Below are 14,937 nucleotides of genomic sequence, written 5' to 3'. Positions count from 1 at the left end.
AACGTGGATAGCTTCCGAAATGATATCCATGAGTCGTTGGATGTTGAACAATCTGACAGCGTTGATGAAATGGTTAGTTACTTTATATAACTCTTCTCTTCGCGGACTACTAGATGATCATACTCCGGAGACATCACGTGAGATTTCATTAAGACCACATGCTCCCTGGTACAATGAGTCGCTTCGCTTGGCAAAATCTGATAAGAGGAAGGCTGAACGTAAATGGCTGAAGTCGCGTCTTCATGTTGATGAGCAAGTGTTCATCCAAAAGTGTCGCGAATATAAGGGCGAACTTGACCGTGAAAAATGTGACCATTATTGTGCTCAGTTCGCTTGGGTGTCCTGTTCGATGACAAGTTTTCAATGACTGTTTGTCGGCGTGCGTCGTATGCAGTCCATAACATTGGCAAATTGCGTCGATATCTGGATTCTGTTAACACCGAGAAATTGGTGCATGCATTTGTGACCTCGCGTTTAGACAACTGTAATTGTGTTCTCGCCGGCCTTCCAGAAAAATAACATTCGCCTCCTGCAGAAAAAAATGCCACGGCCCCAACTACCAGCCACCCCCCCAAGAAGTCAAATGGTTCGTCCCCTGTTCGTCCTATAGGCTACCAACATTTCGTACGTGATATCGCCAGAGGATAATCAATTACGTATACAGGACTAATTTAATTACAAGCTATTGAAACTATGAGAGTTAAAGTACACATTCTTGTATAACCATCATACGGTTCAAAGCTGTTTGAATAATCCGTCAATATGCTTTAAATCTTTAAATCATATTCTAGAGGATTCTTAATCAAATAATTCATGGAAATTACAAACACTTATTTTTTGATATTTGCAATAATCGCTTTATAAACCTCAGGCTCGAGGATGATATTTTCATTTATGCAATTTTATACAAATATGGTGAAATATCCCTACTGATGATATGATTTTAATAAATTCATCACCTGAGACAGGCGATTTGTTGTTCTTGTTGCTTTAGTATTATGCAGGATTAAAATCAAGTCGCAGACAACGTGTGGTGAAGGGATATTTGTTTAACTAGCGCGGATCCCGCGCTTCGCGCGGGCCCCCGCTAGTTGAGTTGAATAAACGGGAGGGATTAGTAAACCGGAGCGGTTAGTAAACATGGTAAATGGAGATGATAATCATTAAAACATGACCTTTGATCTCGGATGACCTTTGCAGTATTATACTCCCTAAATGTCAGGGATCAGTTTTGGCAAGTTACGGTTGGAGTAACTTTAAATTTGATCTGACCTTTGTCATGGGATGGTCTTAATGGTTTCCAACTCCCCAAGTGTCAGGGATTATGCATTGTCCGCAAGTTACAGCCTGTTCGGAGTAACTTTAAATTTGTCCTAATCTTTGACCTTGGATGACCTTTACGGTTTGATACTTCCCAATTGTCAGTGGTTGTTTTTGGCAAGTTACAGCCCGATCTAGGCAACTTTAAATTTGTCCTAACCTTTGACTTCGCGGGTGACCTTTGCGGTTTTATATCCCCAAGTGTCAGGGACCATTTTCTCCAATTGGAGCAACTTTGAGTGTAACTTGACCTTTGACCTCGGATGACCTTTGCGGTTTTAACTCCCCAAGTGCCGAGGACTGTTTTCCCCGAGTAACAGCCCGATCAGGGCAACTTTAAATTTGACCTAACCTTTGACCTTGGATGACCTAACAAATGCAAACTTGTTCTGGCTCGGACCAAGTCGCATCTATCCACCAAGTTTGAGGGTCATGCGACCTGTCAGTTATTGCATATATTTGTCTGACCAAAAGTGTATCAGCGCAAAAATTGGAAACAAGATCAGACGATCGTGAAAAATACCAAAATAGCACTCTTAAATTTAAGGCCTTCACGAGTCCAGTTGATTAGTATTAAGGGTAGTCGAGGTATTGTTGGTCGAAGCAACCAAAAAATCGATTTTCATTATCTAGACAATATATTATTGAAAAATAACACCTTGATGTTTTGCAAAAGTTCATTCTACAAATCATATACAGGGTGTCCCAAAAAAAATATGCCCCTCATTGCGCCCTCTTTTGAGCCTATTTCTGAAAAGTTGATCAAATATATTTGGGTATGTAAAGAAACCTTTAATTGTTAGCTTTAATAAACCAAACAATTATTTCAATCAGCTCACAAATTTTGAAGATATGCCCTTTTAAAGACAAGTACTCGTTTTTCACTCAAAAATAGCAAACAGAGTGGTTGGGATGGGTCATGCTGTGGAGTGGCCTGCAAGACCACCAGACCTCACACCACTTTTTCTTCATTTGTGACAAAATCCAAGATCTTTGCAAACGTATTACTGCTATTTTCGTTAGTATCCGGAGCACAAGGTTGGTACGCACGCAGTTGATGCAATGAGGACTAGGGCTGAAACCTGTATTCGTCAAGGAGGCAACCAGGTAGAGGGCAGTGCAGCACAGTAAACTCACTTCAAAAGAACCAAAGACAAACTAAACAGCCCTTTTCAGGGCTACCTATTCCAAAAAGAGAAATGACTTATGTTGTCAATAAAACGAAAGCAAGAAACAATAAAGTAAGAAAGTAAGAAACATAATAAATCAAAAAGGCAAGAAATAACTGAGAAAAACATAAGTAATTGCAAGTATAGCAAAAGAAGTCCCATCCCACATAAATTTCGCCCAAAACTTAACAAAATCCATAACCCACAAGCCCACCGGTAAAGCCCATTCCCTAAAATAAAGTTGTTATTTTATAAAGTTATCATCGAGGAATGTTTTATATTCATGCATGGTATATGCACTTTTCAATCTTTGAAGTAGCCAAACCTCCTCCGTGGACAGAGTGAAAACTGATACATTTCTTTAAAACGGCATATCTTCAAAAGTTATGAGCCGATTGAAATAATTGTTTCGGTTTATTAAAGCTAACGAGTAAAGGCTTCTTTACATACTAACATATACTTGATCAACTTTTCTAAAATAGGAGAAAAAGAGGGCGCAATGAGGGGCCTCTTTTTGGGGGGGACACCCTGTACTTTGCAAACTTGCTTGATTTATTGTGGTTAATGAGTTATGTACGTTTTACAAAAGTGTTGTTGTTTCAGCCCTCTTTACAAAATAACTCAAGAACCACAGGATCCACAAAAGTTAAAAAGTATATCTGTGATATTTGAATTCTTCTACACGCTCGCTATGAAATGAGCAATGCAGATTTTGTCAAAGCTCACTAGCATTCGCAAGATGCTGTGAACTACCAAATCGCAACAGTTGAAAATAGTTAGATTCCATATTTACAGTATGATCAAAAAACAGGATTTGTTCCCCAAAAGTTGTTTATAAGTCAATGTCAATAGGTATTCAACAAGAGCCAGTCAGATATTGCAGATTAAGCTCAAGTAAATCAAAGTGGAAACAGCACGTAGACCATGTATGCTTTATTCGCTTATGAAAACATCGGGGGCATTGAGATAACATTGTTCGCTAGACAGCATGTAAATAAATTCAACTATATAAACAGTGTAATGTTGTTATGCTACAAGATTCTATTGACGTTAAATCTTGTTAAACAACAATAATCGAAGCATTTATTTGCAATAATAGCACTGTCCGAATATTAAATTCTCATATCAACCATGACAGATTATACAAGTTTTCTTCGGGGTTTCTTTACATAATCGTATATATCGTTGAGAACCAGAAAGCCAACTCAAAATGACCTGCTCTCACAAAATTAGTATAAAATTTGACAAAATATTTTTCCAGATATTGCAGATTTGAAATCCTTATGTTATACCTTTAAATTAAAATCATACCAAACATATTAGGATGGCACATTGATTTGGTCTTCAAAAATTAATTTTGTTTTCTATCGAATTTTGTCGTGTTTAATGGACTTCTATAGAGCCCTGGCGACTTTATGCTTATTTTGTGGGAGCAGGTAAACGCTTTCTTGTTCCCTCGATATTTTAACTCTCTTCAGGCGGGTGTCGACTGCAGACGACAAGTTTCAATAATATAAAAAAAGTAAAAATTTTCAGAAATGTGAATTTCATGACCATATTTGGAATCAGCATGGAAAATGCATTAAAATGAGTACAAACAAGTCTACTATTGGTTCAGTGGTTCTTAAGATAGCTTTTGATATTTTAAGAAAATACCTGAAAACTTTTTATGTTGAAGCCTATAGCTAGCATGCAGAGCATTAAACTCTTTGATTATATCAATGTTTACCTGTCAAATTCAATTACTGGTGTACTAACACATCAATTAAGTATTCAAGTTCTCTTATGGATTTGAACAATTTCAGTTTGGTATTTGAGGAGCACTTACATCTGTAAACAACTTATGGCGCAATTAATGCAAAATACGAAGTTAATAAGAATCTTTTCCTTCCATTCTTATTTTGTTCTCGGATCAACACACAAATCCTTGTGATGAAAGTATAAAATCAAACGTTATTGACAGACCCTATATTTATGCTAAAAGGAAAGTCAACACATTTTTGGGCAACAGTGACATCAGCAAATCTGTGGAAAAGACAAAAGGTAAAAGAATAAAAAAGAATGTATTCGTTTTGATAAAAGAAATTCCCAAAGAAAACTCTATTAAAGCTTATTGAAAGGTTTATCAAACAAAACGTCATTATTCGAATGTCTATACCCTCACTAAATGTCTGGGAAGAGTCATTTAGCGATTAGTCGCTCAGCAATTCAATGGTTCTCAAGTAGTGTTTCTCAATCTGCTACTTCGCTAATCAGTCAATACTTTTGGTAGTGGTAGTGTAGTATGTGAATTCCCTAATAAATCCAAAACCGTGATTAATCTCCCCCTCCCCCTACTGCTCCTATCCAGTGGCGTAGCGTGGGTCATCACATTGGGGGGGCACAAACCATACCATGATTGGGGGCATCGGATCTGATTGGGGGGCACAAGCCGTTTTTCGGCATTTTTCCTATGGGATTTTTTAAAATTTCAGATCAATTGGGAGAAATGTCCCCCCCCCCCCCGTGCCCCTATGACGCTACACCACTGCTCCTGTCCATTCCGCAACGCGAAAATAATGCAATATCAGTGCTCTGATACACCGAAATATATTATATATACATAGGGTGTCCCTGAAAGAACTGTATCGTCGGGAACTTTTTTGTGTATTTTAAGACATAAACCAAGTATCCAGCTAACCAGCTATCACATACTGAATTTTGACAATTGACCACTCCGTTTTTTAAATAAAAGAATTTTACGAAACTACTTCATTTTCAATCCGTTCCACGGAGTCAAATATCCATCAATGACAATATACGCCTCTTGTGCGGATGATGCGCAACGATTAGCACTCCGAGTACAGATCATCAATTGATACAAATGTATTTGAATCAGTGGAAAGGTTTGAAAATGAGAGAGTTTCGTAAAATTCTTATATTTCAAGAACGTTGTGGTCAATTGTCAAAATTCAAAAAGTATATGTTAGCTGATTTTTTCCTAAGCCACGGCAAGTTATGTTTAGTTGTGGCGTTAAAATACCCAAACAATTAAGTTTACGACGATACAGTTCTTTCAGAGACACCTTGTATGAGCACCATTGACCTCGATCGTACCCTACTTGATGAAAGATGAAAGTTCATAAAGATTTACTCAACCAAACTTAGGCCCAAATAAAGATACCAATAAGAAGAATTCAGACCTTCCAAGATATTTGATTTTAAATAACACAACTTGTTACAATAATGTACCACATCATTCCGTTTTTAAAGGAGGCTTATCATGCTTGAATTTCAAAAACTCTGAATCATGCGGTGGAGTATACCCCGGGGATCATACAGGTGAAAGTTCAGCTTCTGAGTCTTGATATGAGCCCTCAATATTTTTTATCTTAAAAACCAAATGTTAAAACTATGAACTATCCTTTTTCATCTTCCTTCTTCTTCTTTTTCTTCCAAATCAAATGCGGATTTTGGGAACTGAATACTATCGCATTAAAGCTGTAGGTACGTGCGTTTAGGAGTATGTACAGTGGAGATATGCGTTAAAAATATGGATGCCGGCTGGTATAATCGTGCGAGGTGAAGTTTCCTGGGTCCTTCTCTAGAGTGTTCTAAAACCCTGCAGGTGTGTGGAAATAATTAAGGAAGCCAAGCAAGTTTGGGTGCTACTGCAGTGGGGTGTCCAGAATCTGAAATTAGGCCATCTGGCGATTAATGTTACTAAGGTGAGGTGTTGCTCCCAGTTAATGTCGACAAAGTTGTATCTTATTTTGTACAACATGGTAATTCTGGCCTGTCGAAGTCTAGATTGGAGTGACGGCCATTGGAGATCACTAAGAAGTGAGGTAGAACCCGGGTGGATGGTGGGATAAATCCCCCAATATTTTGCCAATGATCCATACAATCATCCCCCCCCCCCAATGTTGACACCTGTATGCGGAATTTTGACCAAATTAATCTCATATTTGGCCATTTTTTACACCATATTTTATCAGTTTAGCTTCAATATATAGCAACATTTTTCGTGGGCTTCGAAATTCTGTCACCGTGTGTCATATCATGGGGGCTCTGATTAAGAGCTAACATGGGAATGTGCTGTTTTCTCATAAATCGAACTTCTTTAAGGAAATGTTATTCCTCAACCTATGCTTGTTGTTGAACGTAAGCATGTTTTTATTTTGGATATATGACCAGCAGGTATGAAAGAAGGCAATCAAAGTGTTGACTCAGTAGTTTGGTGTTCCGATTCACATGACGTTATGTGATAACTGCTGGTAGGCAGTTTGACACAAAAATAAGTTCAACGTATAGAAGTTGTAAGATCTCAATTCGTCTATGAGGCAAATGCTAAAAATAATTCGGTTCCGTGTATTCATGCACGAATTTATATCTGTAAGGCGTTGCTACAATAACATCAATAATGATGATGACAGCAACAACTGCGTTTACTTCTCGTTATCACTACTTTTTCTCATCCTCTGGATTAATATGCAGGTCAAGAACATATAAATGAGTATAACAGATAATATCACATGGGAAAATATCTATGTACGCAGACGATACCACTCTGTCTGTCAGTGGTACTGATACTGATATTATTTCTAAAAAGCTCACTGACGATCTTTCTGCAATTAAGGCATGGTTAAATGTAAACAAATTGTTTCTTAATACTGATAAGACAAATGTTATGCTCATTGGTAGTGAGCCTAAGTTACGCAATGATAAATGCTCTGCTTTTTCAGTTTCCATTGATGATTGTCAACTTGTAAGAGTTCATAGTGCCAAATGTCTTGGTGTAAAGATAGATTCTAAATTACTTTGGCACGATCATGTTAATTCAGTCATACAGAAATTATTTTGTAAAATAGGACTCTTGAGACGTCTAAAACATTTCTTGACGTTCGCACTCTTAATGTTTTATATAAGGCTCCAACCGCAATTCGACTATTGCAGTGTAGTTTGGTTTGGTCGCTTCAATGAAGATGTACGTAAATTATGTGTTTTACAAAAGCGATGTGCTAGAATAATATTGCGTGCCAACTACCTTACGTCTTCTGATATAATGTTTCCTATATTAGGATGGGAATCACTTCCAAATCGTGCAATGTATTTCAAATCACTGTTAATGTTTAAATGTCTTAACGATATATCACCACAGTACCTTATCAACAGGTTTTCTTATGTACATGAAAAACATAATGTGAACACCAGACAAGCTGCGTCCAATTTATTGGCTCTACCGCCTTGCACAAATGGTTATGACACTGGGTACTTTAAATCATCTTTTTCATACAGTGGGGTTGAGGTTTGGAATAAACTGAGTAATGATGTAAGAAGTTCTATAAATATGCAGACTTTCAAGCAAAGGTTCAAGTCTTAAAAAATTGAGCATGTACTTGTTAATGATGTATTTCTTTCTACTTTGAAAATTGTATATATTTCTGTATTTTAATTTTGTATCTAATAGTTGTATATTTTATATAAATTGCATGTTGAAGATTGTTGCCTTTTAATGTTATGTAAATGTATTGCAGGGCCCCATGTAAGACCAGCTATCGGCTGAATTGGGCTACCCTGGATAAATATGAATAAAATAAATAAATAAATAAATAAACAGGACACATGTTTATTGTACAAACAAGGCATGCCTAAACTGCTATTCCTTCCCGCGTTATTACTTCCTTTAAAGCCATAATGTACGATCTTATACATGTAATATGATATTGGTTCGGGTTTTTTTTACAAACCTGATTTTGACACATGTCCCAACTTGCACCTAAATGAAATCGGCCAAATTTGTTGTCTTTGTGGGTCAACAGAGCAAAGTCCGACATAAAGTCATAAATTCGCGAAATTATGACTTGACTTTATGTCCTCCCATAGAACTACATGTTAAATGGTCAAAATAACCAGTGGGATTTCTTTCACTTTACCTTGTTATTTCAGCTTAAAATGAACAGGAACCCTTCCGCCAGTTTTATTGCTAATATATATTATTTCAACATTTTGAATGAAGAATAACAAAATATAAATTTGACATAAACCATACATAAAAGGCTTTAACACCTCTGTGTCCAGTATTTGCCCGTATTTGTTTCCTAATTAGGAGGATATATCAGAATCTTATACGACACATTAACCAATCTTTGTATAGAATTACGATTCAAATCATGAGTCCATCGTTGAACGTCGTGTGAAAAACTTGAAGTGTCGGCTACCGTGGGCGAAACCCATAGATACGTAAATAAAACGAATGCGACAAGCTTTTAATTGCCTGCTTTTGCTTTAGCAAAATGCTATTATGAAGGATAGATATACCCAAATGACACATTTGCCGTACCATAGTGGCTACATTATAATTGCTTACCAAGCCTTTACCTGTTGAATTGCCTTTTGGTACATCATGAGTCCATCGTGGCACTGAGGAACGTGTCATCGATATTTTGGATGAGGATTTTCTTGCTTTAGCAATGCTTTCATCCCAAACAGATGTAGATTTCATGAAGGTTTGTCTGGCTTTTTGTTGGTTTGGTTTTGGTATATAATGGACCCGTAGTTCAGTTTATCTTAAATGTACGCGGCGTGACATGTAGTTATGGTAAGAATGCTTGATAGTTCTGTCTTTCTCTGCCATTCCCTTATTATTCCCTTAGTTATTTCACTTTCAATTGTTTTTTAAAATTGGTATTCAAGATCTTTTCCACCTACCTGCGAAGTCATAAGGTGACAAAGAATACACATAGAGGTCTCATAAATACCCGCACTTATGTGTTACTTTATTCAGCGTTACCTCATACATGTCAAACACTGTGTGATAAATTTATACCCCTATACCCTAAAATAAAACTATATATATTTTATTTTATCAAGAAGGAAGAAGAAGACATTTAAATTGACAGCTTGGCGTTCTTTTGACGAGTCAGTGAGTTAATAAGAGCTCTGGCTTTCTCTGGGACTCACTTAGAGCACAATGCTCCATGGTGGAACTAACCAAACTGTAAATATGTAGTGTTCGTTTCAGTTAGAAACAATGCCTCCATTCTTGAAGGCTATATGATGAAATTTCAACACATAAATACCGTAATCTGTTACCACAAAAGATATGGCGTTGTTCATCAAATGGCCAAACATATGGTAAATGACATTCAACGCCAGTAAGTGCTTCCTACATAAAACAAAAGCAATCCTAGCAGAGCTTAGCAGAATACAAGCTTGTCAACGAGTTCTTTTAAAAAAGAAACCAAAAACCACGGTTATTTAAACGCTGAAATCGCCAGCGACTGACAATGGAACACATAAATAATATATCTGTCAAGGCAAACAGACATTTGAGTTTTATCAGGAGAAATCTCCTGTCAGGTCTTCGAGAACTAAAGGCACTTAACGGCAGTTTGAAACTTGCATACTGTTGAACTTAAAGCAATATTGTAACATTTCCATAAAAAATTAGTATTTCTTTTCCATAAAATGTTAGCTTTTGCTATCAGATATGTTCCCTTTTAATTTTGTGCCGAACAACTGAGGTACGGTAAAGCAAAGAAAATTGGAATTTATACCAGCACCGATGTCGCCAATGCGTGTCAATCCGTCGGTCGTGCTACCGCACGGTTCTTTGATGTGTGTATTACCGTCCCGCACTCCATATACGTACTGGGATGAAAATCGCGTACGCGTTCAAGTGATATTTCCATTGTAATGATTAAACGACGCTTCCTAAGATTTATTTAGTTTAATAAAGTACATTACAATTATGTAAAAAACAGATTCTTACAAATATTAAGGACGTCCTCCTCATCAAGTATTACAAGATAGCTTTGAACGGCAGCTTGAATCCATTCAACAAAGGGCAGGGAGGTTTGGGAAAAAGTGCCTTTAAACACATCCAATTAATGTGCTATTTAGGTGCTTTGTTGTGGAAAATTGGTATCCTGGTGGACTGCAAAAACAGCAAAAGGTAGGTATAGAAAGTCAGCATTCAAAAGTCGGGGAAATTAAGAACCAGCCACCCTTCAAACATAACCCCTTCCACCCCACATGGATTATGTCATGAAAAGAACATTTCTATTTGGCCATATTAATTAAGATCTTTTCAAAAATGTACGTATAACGTTTTGGGGACACCAAGTATCTTATCACCTTCTCTCTTTACCTGGGAGGTTTTAGTGTTGACAAAGAATACGCATAATTAGGCCTATTTATGTAGTTACCTATTACATGTAGTTTATTTGAGCTTGCACGTGGTGTGGAAAATCCGGTGTCGGTCCGACATCCGGGCTTTTTCGTCTCGGGCCCAAACTTCACGCGGCTTATGGTTTATTTTAAACGACAAAAACCGACTGTGAAGGAGGCTATAATTGCGATGTTGTTCACTCCAAATTCAATTCAACAACACTCGGCCATGGCCTTTAAGTTTGTCACTATATTTAACGCTAAATCCAGTAGGTAACTTCCACTCTGCAGACTTAGAATCTTGTTTGATTCCAGTGACTATTTGCGATCGAAATGTACATAAAAGAAATGACTGCAATCCTGCAATCATCAAAAAGCAAATCGAATTGTGGATTTGTTTTCATCAACCGAAGATGGCGTGGCAGAACGTACTGCAGTTACTATCCGTTTTCCTATGTACACAATACACAGTGCTCTCACCATTGACGCGTGACCTCTATAAATAGTGTATGTTAGAAGTATAGGTTATTGCCTAGTTAACGTCACTGTGTGAAAAATAACCGGCCAATATTTAAAGTACTCTTCTGAAATTCTAGAAAATAAAGTAAAAATGTCGTAAATTTTTAGTTAATTTAGGTGTTTGGAAATATTCGCACTTTGGTGTTTTAGGAAGGATATGTAAACGACAGATAACACCAAAAAATATGAAGAAATTATTTCCAAACCGTGTTACGGTCTACAACCATTATGTTTCTCATTTTCAAGAATGCTGGTTAACAATATGCACACTATTGTCTCATTTCGTAAACAAAGGCCCGCACAGTATTGTTACCTTGTGTTTGCTTTATAATCGGTTACCCAACTGAAACTATAATACCAGCTCATTGCAATACCGCTCAGGTAAAAAAGAAACAAGTGTAGTGTGGGTTTAACCAGAGAAGATCTGATGTAACATAGTTGAGCTGTTTTCAATGAGTGTTATCTTGGTTTAATAGCTTTTAATGGGGTTTAAGTCCTGCAAAGGTCGTGGTGACTTCTACTGTAGACATGACTGCATCATGATAGAACGCTACAAAAACAAAATGTAACCAAAATACAACATTTACTTGCAACTAACAGTTAGAGGATATCAAGGCAAATTCTTATTTAGTTGGTGTGTCTTATAATCAGACTTGTAGTGACTCGACTCGAGTATGCTACATGTCTCATTCACACAATGACTGATCGATACAGAAAATAAAACCCAGCAAACTGGGAAAACATTTCGAGATACTTTCCTTTTTGTGGTGAATTTCAAGTTAAAATATCATTATGAGACATATATATCCCTGATCTGAGTCAAATGAATAGAGAGGTTCTTACCATAAACAGAAATTTTGGATGTATATGAATTTTAAAATATTAATAAAACATGGATATAATTATTCAGATGTGATAATAAGACTTGAAAGCTACATCATTGCTATAAATATATGTTGAAATTAGTATTGCACAGTCTGGCTGTCCATACTGTACATAGACATAGTTTTTTCACTTGCATCCCAAAATATGCCACCTTTAGGCTAGATTCACTATGACCACCAATATTTGATCTCTTTTTGTACTTGATTAATTAATTTGTTTATACCCATACCCATAATAGGACCCATACAAGTTCTTGAAGTCCCAATTTCCATACCACTACTGGACGAGTACCCGTACTCGAGTCCCAATTTCCGTACCCATACTCGTACCCGTACCCATGGCTCCGTACCCGTACTCGCACCCTATTTTGGAATGGACCCGTACTGAATACTCATGGCTACGGATCCGCACCCGTACCCTTACCCATGACCTGAAATCCGCACCCGTACCCATACTCTTGGCGGGTCCTAATGGCAATACTACAAGGTTGACTGATTACTGATTTCCACAATGCACTGGATGGAGCACATAGATTCATAAATTAATATTATGTACTCTTACTGGGATTTTAATTTCAAAAAAGTACAAATTCATGCAAATTGGGCTATCAAGTTGACAGCTGGTATCATGAGCATATAAAACGTGAAGTGACTCGAAATGACTCGACAAAATATATCCGACTCGACTCGACTCGACTCGACAGAATGGCCTGACTCGACTCGACTCGACTCGACTGACAACTTCAAATGACTCGACTCGACTCGGACTCGAAGGCTTCATGACTCGACTCGACTCGAGACTCGAGGGCTCGATGACTCGACTCGACTCGGACTCGACTTTCAGTGACTCGACTACAAGTCTGCTTATAATTGTCATGAATACACGCAATTTGATTGGTTTTCAGCTATACATTATGATACGATAGTTGACATTGATAAAATACACCGCGGGCACTGCCACGTTTTTTCTTCTTCAAATTTTACAGCGAGATTATGGCTAGAAAATTTAAACATTCCAAACATTTGTCCATGACTGTACTTGTATATTACATACCCTAGCGTATCTTGTTAATTTTTATCGCAAACATCTTCTCAAATCGATGACTTTGCTGCAAGTTGGTCAACACAGCAGACGTTAGGTAAGCACTCACCAGCCGTCGACAAACAGGTTTCAGTAATCATAGTGTGGGTTCTGGAGCACTTAGCCTAGTAAACTTCACATGAAAAGCCCTAATGTTTTGTTTTATATACAAAGAGAGTTTGTATATCCTTTTGGGCATTTTGAAAGCGCGGTATTTTAAGTCAGTGACTGCCGATAGTGAGTCACTCAGCTACTAAATTATTGAGTCGATTCACAGACGGCTCCAATAAACACGGCTCGTTGTTTTTATTCGACGTAGAATATTCGATGCAACATGTCTTCGTTATTTAATCTATTTCCATTCCATTTCCAATCATGTTTAATTTCTAACGAGTATTTGGTGACATAAAATCGATAATATTATATACAGTAAGCAAAAGAATTAAGGTAGCAGTTGTGTTCACCCCTGTATATCCTAAATAAAGACACACGTGTCAAAATTAAAACAAACAACCAATGCCTGTACTCTTTAGCTCTGATTTAAGACCTTATTTGTTGAAATTGGTTGAGAATTAAAGAAACGGTTATCCAAAACCTAATAAAGATACGAAATAAAAAGTTGCACTATTGTGTTCTAATCAATTAAAGCACAACGCTAGTTTTTCGTGCTAACCAATGAAAGCACGGCGCTAGTTCTCTTGTTCGCGAACGCTTTGTGTACAAATCAATAGGGTATGTAATGTGGCAAACTGCAACTTTTAAAAGCTTTTAAATTTGCATCTTCCTTGGGTTTTTGGATCGTCGTGTCTTTATTTCCAAAATTGACATATCTGCCTTTGTTTATGATATACAGGGGGTGAACGTAACTGGTACCTTAATTATTTGGCTTACTGTATTTCAAATATAATTGATTTTTCGTCAGTAAAAACTCGCTAGAACATAAAAATTAATTGAAATAGATTGTGTAACGAGTTCTTGTTAAACAAATATCCTGCATCGCATATATGTACAATACTTTATGGCTTCACATTTTGTTTATTTGAATGATTTTTATTTTCAATGAAAGTATATACGTTTACTTTATATTCCAAAATGGGTTCGTATTATAGTTATAGTATAAAGTGCAAATCCTTACAATTTGCAAAAGAAGCACTTTCGACATTGTGATGTGCCCTGAGTAATTTAATTTGATGATTTATCTCTGTGTACAATTCAAATCTATTTTATGACACATTTTAGGGATTCCCCTTTCTTGCATCAACTTGATCAAAAACAAATTGAATCATTTCTAATTTTGGATCATATGGGAATACCCCTAGAGATTGTAAAATAAAGATGATGTCACGGGATTCCCCTCAGGAAGTGATGTCAGGGGATTCCCCTCAGGAAATGATGAAATGTGAAAGGTTAATGTTATAATTAAGACTTGGGAATTTCCCAGACTGCAGAATAGTGTGAAGGTAGTAATAGCCTATTGATAGATTGGGGTTTTTCCCAGTGCTTGATATATATAAGAAAAGGTAAACACAATTATTGTCACAGTTGATAGTGTTGATCTGGGCTAGCTAGGTAATATGCTTACAGTCCAATTCCTTCAAAGAAAGGAAATTGCAAACCAGAAATATTTTATGTAGTCAAAGTACTACTATTTGCCAGCGTTTTCGTATTCTTCTGTCGACTTGCTGAAGTCTGGTGTTTTGATTCAACGCAACTGTCAAAATAAGTGGGGACAACTGCATCGCAGTCCTGCTTCCTGAAGATATTGTGTGAAAGGTGTAGAAAGCAGTGCAAGGAGTTAATTTTGAAGAAAGCA

The sequence above is a fragment of the Amphiura filiformis genome, chromosome 9 (assembly GCF_039555335.1).
Source record: "Amphiura filiformis chromosome 9, Afil_fr2py, whole genome shotgun sequence".
In the NCBI taxonomy this organism is placed as follows: domain Eukaryota; kingdom Metazoa; phylum Echinodermata; class Ophiuroidea; order Amphilepidida; family Amphiuridae; genus Amphiura; species Amphiura filiformis.
This window is presented reverse-complemented; position numbering follows the sequence as displayed.